The following is a 17,098-nucleotide window of genomic DNA, read 5'->3' on the forward strand; positions in this document are numbered from 1 at the left end:
CTGAGCCACCCAGGTGCCCATTGGCTCAGGTCTTAAGCCAAGATTCACCAGGGTCATGATTTCAAGTCCGGGGTTGGGCTTAACTAAGTAAGCAAGTAAGTAAATAAATAAAAATGAAGAAATTGAGGCATGGCTGCAAAATATGGGCCCATTGTAGAATTACATATGGAAATAATGATAAATTATTATGAAAGTATTATAGTTAGTGGTGTGAGGAAGCCTGCTCAAAGCAGCTGATTGTGCACATCATTTCCCAACTCTGTATTCTGTGACATCATTTTGGTAGCTTAAAATCAGCTGTATTGGGAGTATTTACACCACGGAAATGCACAGATGTTACAGATTTTTTTTCCCATAGAGCCAGCTGCTGAACATTTACCAGCACACTACTGGTTGGTCTAAACTTGAGGTGAAACGTTAATCAAATCTAATTGCTCGTTGAAGAAATGGTGGCAGTTGGTAGATAGAGGCAGTGGGGGTGGAACAGCATTCCAGCAGCCCAAATTAAGCAATGAGATCTAAGCCCCTCAGTAACTGCAAGGCGTGTAATTTCCTCTTTCACCTCTATTTCCTGCCTACTTTCTGCACATGCAGGTCAAGTTGGGTTTTGAGATTTGTAACTTCCTTAGGGTGACATTGAGGAAGGGGACTGTTCGGGGAAGAGGCGGGGACATCTTTTCTTTGGAAGAGCTATGGGGGTCGCTTGCTGAGAGATAGATGGAGTGCTGCAGTCTCCATTGGGAAGATCTAAGTGGGATCTTTGTCTTAGGAAGAGCTTGTGAGTAAGGAATTAACAAATTCTTCTTCCCAATTGGGGACTAGACCTAGAAAGTTTTTATACTCATTTCTATTATGAAGGAAAAAAAAAAGAAAAGAAGGAGGGGGAGGAGGGGGAGGAGGGGGAGGCTACGTTCACAGCCCTCTGCCCTCACCAGCCTGTCTGAATATTCTGGTCTAAGCTGAGGAGCTCAGGGCAGAGAGAAAGGGTTTCCAGACTTGTCTGTTTAGCGGCTCTGAGGGAAGAGCAGCCTGGGCTGAGCTAGGAGGAAGCTGTGGTTTTCCATTACTAATAGTAATAGGCCTTTTGCTTAAGACTCGACTCTGCTTTTCAAAGACTTTGCTGTACTGTGCAAATTACTCAAGAGGCTTTCCTTGTATCACCGTAAACACCAGCGACTTGACTCAAAACCTCCCTTGTTTTCTCTGGGAGGGCACTTGCAGGCTCTTTGTTGCTGCTGCTGCTGCTTCTTCTTCACCTTTTCTGAAATATTTTACTTATGAGAAGGAGAGAGGGAGAGAGGGAAAGAAAGAGAATGAGTGCGGCAGGGGATGGGCAGAGGAAGAGGGAGAAGCAGACTCCTCTACTGAGCAGGAAGCCCATTGTGGGGCTCCACCCTAGGACCCTGAAATGGAGACCAGAGCCAAAGGCAGACCCTTGGCCAACTGAGCCACCCAGGTGCCCCTCTTTATTGCTTCTAAATGGGGAATTAGAATATGCTTTCAAACACTACGATGACAAATTTTGGAAGGATATATAAGCACAATGGACCCTTTGGGGGCATTAAAGTAGGGACCCAATATGTTTTATATATTTATATATTTCTGAACTTTTCAATTTCTTTTTCCTGTTTTCTTTATTTCCTTGGTTCTTTAGTCATGTCAAAGACTGCAATAAGTGTCTGCGGAAGCCACCATCCTGAACAAAAGCTAAGATCTTTCTAATGATTTCTATTTAAGTATATGGTCTCCTCACTTCCATGTCATCCCTTGGCCACCTCTCCAGTCACGATCACCTTTAGCCAAGATTCATTATTCTTCTGCTTTCTTTCTTAGAGAGTTTTATTGCAGCAAATAGATTCCCAAGAATTGTGGGATTTTGTTTTTTGGTTTTTTTTGGGGGGGGGTATTGTAGTTGTCTTAAGTTTTATGACAAGGGAGGAACGTTTTATGTAAAAGTTGGGCACTCATGTTTTCCAGTTACTATTTACTGAATTGTTGAGATTCAACCAAATGTTTGGTCCGTTCATTTCGCTTGTTGTCTAAATATTTTGTACGTTTTCAGTAACAACTAGTTTAAATCTTAAAAAATTAGGGCACCTGGGTGGCTCAGTTGGTTAAGCAACTGCCTTCAGCTCAGGTCATGATCCTCGAGTCCTGGGATCGAGTCCTATATCGGGCTCCCAGCTCCAAGGGGAGTCTGCTTCTCCCTCTGACCTTCTTCCCTCTCATGCTCTCCCTCACTGTCTCTCTCTCAAAGAAATAAATAAAATCTTTAAAAAATATAACTATCAAAAGGAATATCATGTATATTAGCAGATTAAACAGTGATTTGATATAATCTGTCAGTGGGAAGTAACAGAGTTGTACCTCCTCTTGACACACACTACAGTCTTGGGGCACCTGGGTGGCTCAGTCATTAAGTATCTGCCTTCAGCTCAGGTCATGATCCCAGGGATCGAGCCTTACCCATATCAGGCTCCCTGCTCAGCAGGAAGCCTGCTACTCCCTCTCCCACATCCCCTGCTTCTGTTCCCTCTCTCCCTGTGTCTCTCTCTCTCTGTCAAATAAATAAATAAAATCTGAAAAAAAAAAAAAAGTCAAGCTTAATGGGGATATTATGCAAAATGTAACTCATCAGGAATAGCCTTAAGGGCAGTAGAAAAACACTGATTTGCATGATTTGTATAAAGTTTACATTTTAAGGATACCAAGCAATCTTTCAACTTTCACATGCTTATGCTTTGCGAAGTATTGTACATTCTTAGAGTAGGTCAGTGTTAGCATTTTCTCTCCTCTTAATCTATCTTAGACCCTTGCCAGAAAAGAAAAAAAAAGCTTTTCCTCTAAACTCTTGAAGTTTGTTCTCTGAGGCCTGTGAATCAAACTGACACAGTTAGCAAGAGACAAGACACAATTTAATCATGCATTTGTATTAACGTATGTACAGGTGTTCACAGAAAAATGTGACTCAAAGGTGTGGTTAAAATTTGGGGCTTATATGTTGTCTTAATGGGGGGGGGGAAGGGGGAGAAGTGCACTTAAAAGAAAACAAAGGACTTTCTGGAGAGATGAATGAGCCCTCAGGTTCACAGGAGGTATGACGGGTTTGTGGCAACGTCTATTTAGGTGTGGTATAGAGACTCTCACCTCTAGCTGTCCCGAGGAGCAGATTTATGATAACTGATGTGTCTTGAATTCTTTGAGGATGTTCTGCTTTTAAGGCAGATAAGAGATTTAAAGAACTCAAATGCCTTCTGCTCAAAATAATTTTTGCGCCACAGCAGTATTTTCTGGACCTTTTCGCCGCAACCTGTAGTAATATAGTCACAAATTGTTGGCAAAATTGTCACAAAAATTTCTAAATTATCTCAACTCGTTGCCCTTTTTAACATGTGTGTTTGGTAAGGTATAGGGAAATGCTCTTCTTCATTTGTGATTCTAAACAGCATTTGACAAAGTCTTATGCAGATCAACACTGAAGAAATTAGGTCTGATTTCTATGGCAACAGTGGGGAGGGGGAACTGTCTAGAAAGACTATCTAGGGTCTCAAGGCTTTCTCCAGGAACCTGTCCCCTTTGCCCAGGGAACAGCCCAAGGCTTCCATACCCCAAGGAGCGAGCACCTCCCCAAGGAGGCTCATTTGTGACCCTGAAACTCTTTGGTAAAATGCTCAAAGGGGAAAGTTGGCTTTCTTCCCTTGGAGGAGGCATTGGGGGATGGCAGAAGATAAGAAGTTTCTAGGAAGAAAAGAATGTAAGGGGAACAGTGAGAGGATGAAAGTCTTCAGATAAGAGGCAAAGGGGAAAAGCATTTTCTGCCAACATTGTGAGAAGTGAAAGAAATAAAAGCAAGCTGGCTTTAGGGCAGGGCTAAAACCAGCTGGGCAAAAAGATCCTTCATTTCTAAGATGAGGTTTTTTGTAACAATGAGGGAAAACCAAGGGTCATCCAAATGTCGTCCAGGCTTGCCTAAGACAGGGTCTGCTGCAGGTGACAAGACAAGACACCTGGGGTTCTGTGGGAGGATTTCAGAGCTATGGGGGAAGCTCCTTGCCACCCCACACCCCCACCCCATGCCTCCACTGTTCTCTGTGACCAGCACAAAGGCCTGGGGCAGATATGAGGGCTTTGTGACAATGTCTGTTTAGGTGTTATGGAGACTTCTCACCTCTAGCTGTCCTAAGGAATGGGTTTATGATAACTGATGTGTTTTGAATTTTTTGAGGAGGCTCTGTTTTTAGGCAGATAAGAGGTTTCAAGAACTCAAATGCCTTCTGCTCAAAATAATTTTTGAGCAGCAATGCATTCTGGACCTTTTTGCTGCAACCTATAATAATAAATTATAGTAACAAATTGTTGGCAAAATTGGGGCAGAACCCCAGCCTGCCCAAAGGGCTGCCTTCTCTAGCAGGAGGGAGGGAATCTTTGCAGGGAGAGTTTGTGTGTGTCCACAGAGGTGTCTTTTTCTAGAAGCACCCGATTCTTGAAGGTCCATAAGGGAAGGGTCATCCTCAGAAAGCGGCTCCAGTGCAGGCAGGCTGGTGTGGCAGATACATTGTGAAGAGAACCGTGTGGCAGGCGGAGGTTGGGGCTGGTGGGCCGCAGTGTTCTTCAGAGGGACAACTTTCCTCAGGCCTTCCAGATTCACAGCTACGGTCTCCGGGGTGGATCCCCGTTTAGAAGAGAGGTTCATCCTGAGGCTGCCAATCACTTCCACCTCAGTTTCGGGATCCGTCCGTGCATAGACTTTGGGCGAGGGCTGGGCAGCACCAGGAGATGAGGGCCCTGTAGGGCAGCTTGAGTGGACTGTGGTTTTGCCCAGGGCCTGCCTGAGCCTGGAGCTGGGAAACGAGGAGAGGCCAGGAAGGCTGCAAGGCTGGGCCTGCTCGGATGCTCACGGGTTGGCTTCCCTGTGGAAGACGGGAAGGTGTGGGTGAGGTGGAGGTCTGGTTGAGGCTGACCGTGCATTTCCACTGAGAATGGACCAGACCAAGGCCTGAAAAGGAGCCAGCTGTGGGCAGGGGGGCCCAGCACCTCCCAAGTCCGTCTGAACTTCTTGTTCTCTGTGTTTTTGCCCTTTTGCTCTCTCTGATATTAAGTCAAGCTTTGCCCAAGTCCCACCCGGTTTCAGCCTACCAGAGCAATAAGGAACGGAGGGCATTGAGGGAAGACAGGGTCATGGGGACAGCAAGGGAACAGAGGACAAATCAGATGCTTAACCAACTGAGCCACGTAGGCACCCCTAAAAATAAATTTCTTAAATAAAAAAGAATAAAAAATTTAAAAAATTCCTTAGCCTCTAGAGAGTAGCCCCTAGCACTTCTCCCAGGATTTCTTATACTAGTAATTCCTTTACTCTCTTCTGCTTTCGGGGGGTATTTCAGCAGAAAAGTTTGAGAAATAGGCTTTAGTAGAACTAAATGAGAAGACGAGGCAGTGAGAATCACAGAGAAAGAAGTTCTCAGACTGAGGTACGTTGTCCAGAAAGGGCCTGGGTTGTTGGCAACAGCCGGCTGAGAACATTGACAAGAGGGAGCTTGGAAATTCAACGAGTAATTATAATGCTGGTTTACCTTTGAGACTTCACAGGAGGCCTGGAGCTCTTCTGTTGAGAAACAGCTTTATGTTCTATCAGGTCCAGCCCCTTCTTCCTTTTGGGGAAGCCCCATAGCCCAGAGAACGGTAGTCATTTGCCTGAGGTCACAGAATCATTGGCAAAGATGGAAAAAGAACCAAGGACTCCTGCGTCCTAACGTCTTAATTGTGATAATAGGAAACAAAGCTCTGTCTCTTATTTTACTAATCTCTAGGATTGAAGATAAATGTATTCTTAGCTCCATTTACTCCCAGTTTAACATAAGCCCTCCAGGGCTAGAAGTTTCTTTGGAGTTGGATTGGGGGCATTCCAAGAATGGAGAAATGAGATCTTCACTCTTGGCTCATTCATCTAGTCCTTGGACGCATGTTAATTGCTCGTCTGTTGCAGACCAGACACTGTGTAGGTGGAGGGAATATGGAGATGAGCTGTTTTCGGTCCTCAAGAGGTGTGTAGATCAGAGTAGAAGATACCCCCGGCCTGATAGGGTTGGTAGAGACCCATCACAGCACATCAGGATGTTTGCAGGACAGCCATGCACAGGGTTCCAGGGAAACACAAAAGGAGGCTGTGTAGCTCAGACAGGAGTGAGGTCAGGGAAATTCTTGCAGAGGTGTCATTTTAGAGAGTAGAGAGATATGGTTGGTAGGCTAGAATGAAACTTTTGATAGTTAACGTTCTCTCCATCAGAGTTCTTAAAATATTTGCAGACACTAGGCAGTGTGTTGTCCTTGTACGTGTCCTATCATCCAAGTGTTGGATTTTTTGGCCTCTTGAAGGCCACACAATGGTGAAAACTCACAGCCATCAGCCGTTATGCCGTCATATGGGGCCCAGGTTGTCCACCACGGTTTATTTCTTACGTCATTCTCCCCAGGTTCGTGCTGTTCCAACCACACAGTCTCTTTGCTGTGACTCAGACACGCCCAGCACGCTCTTACCTCAGGGTCCCTGGATCGTTCCTCCCTCTGTCCCTTGCCCAGATGTCTCTGTGTGCTCCTCACTGTATCCGGGTCTCTGCCCCCATGTCCTTTCAATAGGGACCACTCGGCTTTCCTGACCACATCCATGAGAAGCAGTGGCAGCAACCCATTTTGAATTGTGGCCTCTCAAAAGGACAGCTCTCCATCCCGATCCCTGGAACCTATGAATGTGACCTTGTTTGGAAAATGGGTCCATGATGATGTAATGAACTGAAGGATTTTTAAATGAAGCTGGATGATCTGGGTGGGCCCTAAAGCTAATGACATGTGTCCTTAGCAGAGAAAGTCGGAGGGTGAGTCGGGACGGACAGGAGAGGACGTGGTGTCCACACATAGGCAGAGGTTGGTGTGATGCAGCCCCGCGGAATGCTGGCAGCCACCAGGAGCTGCAGGGCAAGTGAGGGAATGTCCCTGATGGTTGCTGGAAGAAGGGAGGCCCTACCAATCGTGTTGATTTTGGACTCTCTCATCCAGACCGAAAGAACGAGTTTCTGTTATTGTAAGCCTTCAAGTTTGTGATAACTTGTGATGGCAGCCACAGAAAACAGAGGTACAATACCACTCCTGCCACTCTGCCACTCTCCTTATGCTTACTCTTTGTTCTTGGTATCTGACATTTTCTGTCCATCCATGCATCCATGCATCCATCCATTCATCCAAACACACACACACACACACACACAGATACACACACACTTGTAATTTCTTTATTCTCTATTTTGAATGCGAGTGCTTTGTTTTTGTTCACCATCCTATCACCAGCATCTAGAATAGTCCTTGGTGCGTAGCAGGTGCTTAGTGGATTTTGAAGGAATGGATGGAATGAGATGTTGGATTCTGAGGCTTGGCAGGCACTCGGAGTGACCTTTTCATCCTGCGTGTAACTGGGGAGACAGAAGGATCCCTGTTCTGGTGATACAGAACTTTGAGTCATGGCAAAGGTCAGGGATGGGGAGATATGGATTTATATCCTGGCTTTGCTGCTTGAGAGCTGGTGACTTTGGGCTCTGAACCTCAGTTTCATCAACTGCAAAATAAATACTGTTGCTGTAGGGCTGCAGGGCAATGTTGATAGCATGGCTGGCACAAAGCCTGGTGAGCGGTGCTCTGTCTGGTTTTCCTTTCTCTCCATTCATGGCCCTGAAACTCACAGTAGAGACAGGAAGTCTTTCCTCTGTGTGGTCATTTCCTCCTGCATCAGTTGCAGAGGTTTCTGAAAGCTTGGCATCCCCCTGGGGCTAAGACCTTGCCATCCTTTTTTAATGGTAGGATTTGCTTAATTGAACATAGCAAACATGATGACTCCCTATTGTGAGATGATGGGTTCCATGCACCTTGAATCTCCACCTCTGGACATGAACTCTTGCAATCACTTCATCTTAACAGCCTTTGTGCTGTGAAGAAAAAAGTAGAGGCCATTTTTACACTTGTACCATTATGATGGTTCCTGCATCTATCAGTGTTAGAGAGAAGGAATAGCCTCTTCCAGCTGGCCTTGTAGGGATAGCCCTTTAATTGTACATTTATATCTGGTAGGTCCTAGTATTGTTTAAAGAAGATCACACACACACACACACGCACACACACACACACAAGTGTGTGTGTGTACGTGTGTGGTTCTAGTTCTCTTTCTCAAAATATTGGTTAAATGCCTGAAATATTAGCAGTTATTACTTTTAGGCTCCTGGGTTGTTAGATAAAACATGGTTTTAATCTTTTTCTTGATGCTTCTCATTTTCCAAAATGTAAATTGAAGATGTTTCTAATTCATTTTTCCATCAGATAAAACCACGGGCTTTGCATTTGAGATTTCATTCCTAGAACTGGTTCAGAATGTAAATGCTAGGGTTAGCCTTTGTGTCAGTGACTGGGGATTTTCTCGAGTCTCTGGCTGATCGTGTAGAAGCTATGTTTCTCATTTCTTTTCTGAAGCCATCATACAGGCACGGATGTTCATGGCATAGAGGAATGATGGCAACTGTTGTCTGTCAAGAAATTTAGGCATGATTTCCTCAATGTGCTCTTCATCTTTGCAATTTTATTTGTTCCCTGGATGAGAACCTTTCCTGAGGTCTTATGTAGACTTTCTGTAAAGCAGTGATTTCACTACACTTTCTAATCTTCTGGTTAAAAATAGAATATCTCCTAGAATTCCCAAGGAAAATCAGTTCTGTCAAATCTCATTGTTAATTCATAAAGGGCATTTGGCTGTGCAAATCGAAGAGTATGGAATCCAATGGATGTTTCCATAGTTATCAGTTTTTAGAAGAGTTTAATACCTCATCTTTGTCACCTCTGTGGGCCTCAACCAGTTAAACTTCATCTAGTGGAGATAAATTTGATTTTGCATGAATTAGAGCAGCATTTGCAAAAGGCTCTCAGCAGAATATTTCATTCACATTCCCTTCCAGCATCTTGCGCTTTTCTTTAAAGTTGGGAAGAGAAGAGTTTCCACCACTCATTGTAGGCAAATGTGTTCTATGCTTTCGAGTGGAGGGAGCATAAGCTGTTATTATGATAATGTTAATAACACTTTTTATGTACTACATTTTGGTTGACATTTCATCCTAATTGAGAAAGATCTAAAATTAATCTTTGTAAGAAACAAGACCAGAGTGGCTAATCAGGTTTGGAACTGGGACTAATTGTACCATAATCAGATTGATGGGCTGTTAAATATCTGATGTGAAAACCATATCAGGAAACGATAAGAAAGAATCTGTGCCAAAGTCCCCTTGAATTTTCCCCTTGTCTTTTATTTCGCAGTTTGTTCAAAAGGCTTATTACCTCAGCCTCAAAGTGCACATCTAAGATCTCTACCATCTGGTAACTTTTATTTTTTAATCAACTCAAGTTTCCTCAGAGAGTTGCAATAAACAGATAAGTAAGTAAGTAAATCTTTATCATCTGTTTGTCCAGGATAAGATGCTACGATGATGCTGGTTTGGGGAACTAAGGCTGTTGCTGATTCAGAAGTTTTAATTTATTTAAAGTCTTAATTTATTTAATTTATTTAAGTTTTAATTAATTTTCAAGTTTGCTTACGATTAAAGTGTTGCTTATATAGGGTGTGGCCGATCAAGACAAGCAGACCTGGAACTTGGTAGACTGGAATAGATCTGAGCAGCAACTATTCAGTCTTTCTTTAAGGTTGAATCCCTTCCCTTGTCCCTAGGGTGTCTAGGTCTGGGTGTTGGTACTCAGGATCCTGTAGACTTGGCTGAGTTCCTTGGGGGTGCTGTGGGGTGTAAAACATGAGTCTGATTTTTGCTTTTCTCCTGTAAGCAGCGGAAGTCAGGTAAGTGTATTATGGAAGGAGGCTATGAATCTTATCAGAGACCATCTAAGAGTCCACAGGCCACCTAAACCATGTAGAAAGATGGTCAGTCATCAATCCGATGGCACTGATTTGGTCAACAGCCATGTGCTCACTGTTCCAGGTCTTTGTTTCAGAGTGGACTGTTGAAGTAGAAGTGTTGTGACCTCAGGTTCAAGTTTCAAAATGACACTGAGGGACTGGGTATCAAGTTACAGAGCTATCTAAAATATCTGTGCTCGGGATCTGCTGATGAGATTTAAGGTTGAAGCTGGTGGAAGCAGCAGAAAGGAATCGGAGATGGACTCGCACTGGCAGCAAGGTTGTCAAGGCAGCAGAAAATGTTGGAAAGTTTACCTCAGAGAATTCTGTGTGTGTGCAAAATGTATGCACACACACAGGAGAGAAAGGTACTGGTTATTCAATAAATCCAACCCCCCTCCATCACCCCCACCACCACCCCAGGAAGTGAGTGAAGAGTGCACTTTAACCCAGAGTTTTGAGAAGAGTTTTAATGAACTGAAAAACCAAACTAAACAACCCTAACACCCATTAGCTGAGCAGCAGGGCTCTTGAGAATACAGCTCAGCCTTCCAGTCACTGGAGTCAGATTTGTCTGGTTCTCAATGCTCTGTGCAAGGGCCCTTGGTAAAACTCATCAGTTCTCTTTCTCAGCCAGAGATATGCTGCGTGGTGAGCTTCTTGGGCCTCCTGGTGGGGGCAGCTGTTCCTCCAGCTCTTCTCCCAGCCCTGTGGCTTCTCACTGGCTCAGAGCCACCTCCCAGGGCCCACCTGGCAGGCAGGGGTGCTTAGGACCTGCCTTGTTCTACAGGGTATGGTTTTCTGCCTTGAAAGAGCTTCCCGTTGCAGAGTCTGGTCTAAGACAGAAGCAGAGAATCCCACAAAGGTGTCTCCAGCTCTGACCTCGCTGACCTGGTTGGGTCTCTCACCCCCGGAAGGCCCGCCTTCCACACTTGCCCTTCCGGCCTCCCATTCCCACTTCAGCCCCAGGGGTGGGTGGGCAAAGGAGCTGCATTCACAAGTCATCTCTGTGGATAAGGGGAGAAGAGCAGATGACACAAAGGCACAGGGTGGCTTCAGCAGACCCCAGAGTTTAGCGAACCGGGCCAAACCCTCCTTACCAAGATGGTGTCCTCGAACCTGTTTGCTTCACGGAGGCACATGTCTCGATGAGCTCTTTAACAATTTATTTCTTTGAAATATTAAAGGAAATAAATATCCGTTATAAAAAATAAGACACATGAGCAAAGTAAAATGTGGAAGTTTCCATTCACTGTTGTCTCCCCTCCCCATCTCCTCCCCCGATGGAAACACTGCTGGCCTTTAATCTGAATGAATAGCAATTAAGCCTTTGAATGCGGAATTGTTATGTCCACAAACATGGAAACTGGAAGCTTCTTGGGTAACCAGAATATCAGGTTATTAATACCAAGACCTATAGGCATACCGTGATTCTTTTCATTTTGTCTTCTTTTACTTCTGTATCCTATCTAAGAATGTGAAGTCCTACTAAGGCTGTATATTATTATACCTCAATTAAAAAAAAAATGAAGTCTTAAGGAATATGTCTAAAGAGAATCTTCACTTGCTCAGCAGCTCACCCACATCAAAATTCATAGTATTTAACACTGTCCACTCCTCCTCTGCAATCCCATCTGTATCTGTGCAGCCCGCTGTTGAAATAAACTCTTAGCGAGGCTTGTGAAAGAAAGGCTCCAGGCTTCTGATTTCAGCCTGTCTTGTGCGTTAAATGTGTATTTCTGGACATCTAGAAAACAATCCTAATTTTTTTGGGGGGGGCAGGGAAGCAGCAATCTTTCCCACACCCTAAATCTCTAAAACTTCTTGTGAAATGATTGCTTTGAGAACTTCCTGATTTGGTTGCTTCAGGATGAAAACAACCGTAACCTGAATTCTCTACATTCGGAAACCTTTGCTGGGTCACGCAGCCTGCATCGAATGTCCCCCAGAAGGGGCCTCTTTTCCTTACGAAGACAGACCTAGCATTTCCTTTTTCCCAAGGGTCAAGTGATCTCCGGGGACCATGCAAGCTTGAGTCCCTCTGGTCTAGCCTTTTGACTAAAAAGAGAAGCTTGGTAAGGTTGGAGAGGTTGCCCAAGAAGGAAGGGCCAAGAAGGTGGAAGACTGCTCATTTGATGAGAAATTTTTGAAAAGGCTTTCGAATAATAATAACACAAAGGAGAAATTTCATCCTAGAGTTGTAATCTGTGGCCTCCAGGGCAAAGGGAAGTCAAGGAATCCTTGAGCATGCCTGTGGGCTCAGGGGAATCTCACCAAGAAAAAACCTTGGGGGTGGTGGTGGTGGTAGCACCTGGCTGGCTCACTTGGTGGAATGTGTAACTCTTGATCTCTGGGTTGTGAGTTCAAGCCCCATGTTGGGAAAAAACTTTGGAAAGAAGCACAATGAAGGAAGCTCAGGTGTTTCTAGCATAATCTCCATATTTTATAAATAAGAAAGAGGAGGGCACAGAAGAGGAGAGAGGACTTGTCCACCACCCCACAGCTCAAGCAAGACGGCAGATCCCTAGCTCTCGACCCAGGGCCCCTTTGAGTATATCCAGTTGCCTCTCTGTTGATGACCCTCCCTGAATTCCAAGTTTTGGGTTCATAATTATAAATGAAGTTTGTATATTACTACATCATTCACTGTGCTCATTTTCGAAATGATGTCTTTGTAGAGAGTTTTATTTCTGGCTGCCATAAAGCACTGGGAGCCACTTTTGGCCGGTGGTGAGGAGCCCACATGGTAAGGAGGGCACTGGATGGCCAGAGGCACCTCCCCTTCAGCACAAAGAGGGCTAAACATGAACATGCCCTGCCTAGGAGGGCGGTTTCCTGTCCAGACCAATGCCCCCCACTGCAACAGGTGCTGCTTCTCAAGTTCTAGGCCCTGTGTTGATGATGTTTGGGAACAAGAGAAGCTCCTATGAAGACTTGCTTCAAGTCAGTAGGGAGAGATGGCTTATTCAACAAATGGCCTCAGGTTGAATAACTAACCATTCAGTTAAAAAAAGAAATGCATTGCCGCTTTCTTATGCCTTATACCAAGATACATTCCAGATGGATCATAAACTTAGGGGTGAGAAAGTGGAATGGTAAGAGTGTTGGAAATAAACACGAAAGAATTTTCTTTTTAAACATGAAAGAATTTTAAAATTTAATCATCTCTCACTGGGGCCAGAATTTCCAAGCCTGAGACGCAAGACCTGGAAGCCATAAAAGAAAAGACTAGTAAGTTTGACTACATAAATAATTTAAATTTTTGCAGAGCAAAGAATTACCATAAAGAAAATCAAAATACAAATAAGACTTAGAAAAATATTTGATATCTATCTATCTATTTATCTCAGAGGCAAAGAGCTAATTTACTGAATGTCATTTTAAACAGTTTTACCACTCAGGAAGAAAAGGATCTGCAACTCTACAGGAAAAAGGAGCAAAGGACAGCTAGAAGCTGACAAAAGAAATCCAAATGATTTATAAACAGAGAAAAAGGGCTGAACACATGAATAATTAAGTGCTAACTAAAACAACAAGATAATATTTTTTACCTATTAGATTGTCACAGATCAGAAATTTTTTATAATAAACAGCATAGGGAAGGCAGTTGGGAAAGAGGTGCTCAGAGACAGTTGGGAGACACGTCGATTGGTGCATCTTCTTTGGAGGGAAAATTGACACGGTCAATGAAAATTTAAAATTCAAATACATTTTGACCTAGCAATTTCTTTGTAAGACATTATGTTAACAGATGTATGTGAAAGGATGTTTGTTCCAGCCCTGTGCGGGACACAAAATCACCTACATGATTTTTAGTAGCAGGTTGGCTAACTAAATGCTGCCGTGTGGGATGTGGACGGAGACTGCCCCATAGGTGAGAGAACATTTGCATGGGCACAGTCATTGCAACATGATAAGTTGCAGAAGAGGGAAGGGACAGGCCAGGTGTCCTTCAGCAAGGACCTGATTGAGTAGATGGCAGTATGGGTCTGCACTGGGAAGCCATCGCCAGAGAGACGAGAGTAGGTGTACAGCGCTGTGCTGTTCATGGGGTGATCTCAGGGACACACATATTTGTACGTGCTTTGACCACCTGGGGAAGACATCACAGGGAGGGGAGGATGCGTCTGCCTCTGGGGAGAGGACCGTGGGGTCTGGGGAATGGGGTAGAAAAGGGAGACATGCTTTTCATTGTCTACTTGTTTGTACCTGGGACCTGGATGTTATACTTAAAAGTTATTGCTGATCTCCCATGAATTTTCATCCATATAGGTTCCCTTCATTGATGTTTAGCATATTAAAACTAAAGCTGAGAATCAGACAACAAAAAGCAATTAAAGGCATCCAAATCGGCAAAGAAGTAGTCAAACTCTCATTCTTTGCAGATGATAGGATACTATATGTGGAAAACCCAAAAGTCTCCACTCCAAATCTGCTAGAACTTGTACAGGAATTCAGTAGTGTCAGGATATAAAATCAATGCACAGAAAATCAGTTGCATTTCTTTACACCAACAGCAAGACAGAAGAAAGAGAAATTAAGGAGTCAATGCCATTTACAATTGCACCCCAAACCATAAGATACCTAGGAATAAACCTAACCAAAAAGGCAAAGAATCTATATTCAGAAAACTACAAAGTAATCATGAAAGAAATTGAGGAAGACACAAAGAAATGGAAAAATTTTCCATGCTCATGGCTTGGAAGAACAAATATTGTGAAAATGCCTATGCTACCCAAAGCAATCTACACATTTAATGCAATCCCTACCAAAATCCCACCCATTTTTTCCCAAGGAAATGGAACAAATAATCCTAAAATTTATATGGAACCAGAAAAGACCTCGAATAGCCAGAGGTTGAAAAAGAAAGCCAAAGTTGGTGGCATCACAATTCCAGACTTCAAGCTCTATTACAAGCTGCCATCATCAAGACTACTATACTGGCACAAAAACAGACACATAGAACAATGGAACAGAATAGATAACCCAGAAATAGACCCTCAGCTCTATGGTCAACTAATCTTTGACAAAGCAGGAAAAAATGTCCAATGGAAAAAAGACAGCCTCTTCAACAAATGGTATTGGGGAAATTGGACAGCCACATGCAGAAAAATGAAACTGGATCATTTCCTTACACCACACACGAAAATAGACTTAAAATGGATGAAGGACCTCAATGTGAGAGAGGAATCCATCAAAATCCTTGAGGAGAACACAGGCAGCAACCTCTTCGTCTTCAGCAGTAGCAACTTCTTCCTAGGAATGTCGCCAAAGGCAAGGGAAGCAAGGGCAAAAATGAACTATTGGGACTTCATGAAGATCAAAAACTTTTGCACAGCAAAGGAAACAGTTAACAAAACCAAAAGATAACTGACAGAATGGGAGAAGATATTTGCAAATGACATATCAGATAAAGGGCTAGTATCCAAAATCTATAAAGAACTTAGCAAACTCAACACCCAAAGAACAAATAATCCAATCAAGAAATGGGCAGAGGACATGAACAAACATTTCTGCAAAGAACACATCCAGATGGCCAATGGACACATGAAAAAGTGCTCCACATCACTTGACATCAGGGAAATACAAATCAAAACCATAATGAGATACCCCTCACACAAGTCAGAATGGCTAAAATTAATAAGTCAGGAAATGACAGATGCTGGTGAGGACGAGGAGAAAGGGGAACTCTCCTACACTGCTGGTGGGAATGCAAGCTAGTGCAACCACTCTAGAAAACAGCATGGAGGTTCCTCAAAAAGTTGAAAATAGAGCTACCCTATGACCCAGCAATCGCACTACTGGGTATTTACCCTAAAGATACAAACGTAGTGATCCGAAGGGGCATGTGCACCCGAATGTTTATAGCAGCAATGTCCACAATAGCCAAACTATGGAAAGAACCTAGATATCCATCAACAGATGAGTGGATCAAGAAGATGTGGTATATATACACAATGGAATACTATGCAGCCATCAAAAGAAATGAAAGCTTGCCATTTGCAACAACATGGATGGAACTAGAGGGTATTATGCTGAGGGAAATAAGTCAATTAGAGAAAGACAACTATCATGTGATCTCCCTGATATGAGGAAGTGGAGATGCAACGTGTAGGGTTTGGGGGGTAGGAAAAGAATAAATAAAACAACATGGGATTGGGAGAGAGACAAACCATAAAAGGCTCTTAATCTCACAAAACAAACTGAGGGTGGCCAGGGGGAGGGGGGTTATGGACATTGGGGAAGGTATGTGCTATGGTGAGTGCTGTGAAGTGTGTAAACCTGGCAATTCACAGACCTATACCTCTGGGGCTAATAATACATTATATGTTTATTAAAAAATTTAAAAAATTATTTAAAAAACCTAAAGCTGAGAAATTTTTAAAACATGAGAAAATACACATATTCCATCATCAGAGCACTGAGGACCTCAGACAATCATATAAAAACTCTGAAAAACTCCTCTCTATACCAGTTGAGGGATGAAGATTGAAAAGAATAAATAACAGTTTAGTGTTCTGGTGAAAATAGTTCTGACTTCATGAAACCCATCCCCAGGGGTCCCTGGAACCACTCTTTTTCGGGAACCACTATTACCGAGAATGGAACAGACACTGGGAGATGGTACCAAAACCAAGCACACATACCAGGGCTCTTGACACCAGGACAAGGCTGGTGTCCCCATGAAATGTTTTAGCCCAGTGGCTCCCCTTCCCCTCAGCCGATGACAAAGAACGACGGGCACTCCTGACCCCCTCACCTACCTCCTCCTTTGGGTCATGATTGTGTGTAACTGTGTATAGTAGCCTTGGAATGGGGCTTCACCCAGGCACCTTACTTCCTGGCTTTAGAGACAGGCGTGTGACCACCTGGTCTGGGAGCCCAGACCTGGCTTCTCTTGAAGACCTTGCTGACAAAACCTGCGGGGTTGGCTCCAGAGCAGAGGCCATTTGGAAATGGGATTTGGGGCAAAAGACTTTTGAGAGATTCTGCTCTTCAGCCTAGACAGTAGCTGAGCCCAGGAAAAGTGTCTTGCATGGTTGACAGAGGACTCAGCCACTGCCCATTATGACGTCTGTTTGGGGGGGGGGGGGTCAGTGGGAACCGAGTCACGCTCCTTCAGCGCCTCACTCCTCACCTGGCTTCAGCATTGCCGTTCTG

At 43.8% G+C, this 17,098-nt stretch overlaps 1 long non-coding RNA gene across 5 annotated transcripts in view; it reads left to right on the top strand.

Moving 5' to 3' along the window:
* The first annotated feature begins 642 nt into the window (after window positions 1–642).
* The window catches only part of LOC131833551 (uncharacterized), a 71,638-nt gene continuing 55,182 nt past the window's right edge, over window positions 643–17,098 (top strand). For 4 of the 5 annotated variants that reach the window (XR_009354521.1, XR_009354519.1, XR_009354522.1 and 1 more), the window contains exon 1: window positions 643–778. This is a non-coding gene — a long non-coding RNA (uncharacterized LOC131833551). The remainder of the gene's footprint in view (window positions 779–17,098) is intronic. The other variant, XR_009354520.1, reaches the window with a different exon arrangement.

Source organism: Mustela lutreola, chromosome 6 (genome assembly GCF_030435805.1).
Source record: "Mustela lutreola isolate mMusLut2 chromosome 6, mMusLut2.pri, whole genome shotgun sequence".
Lineage (NCBI taxonomy): Eukaryota > Metazoa > Chordata > Mammalia > Carnivora > Mustelidae > Mustela > Mustela lutreola.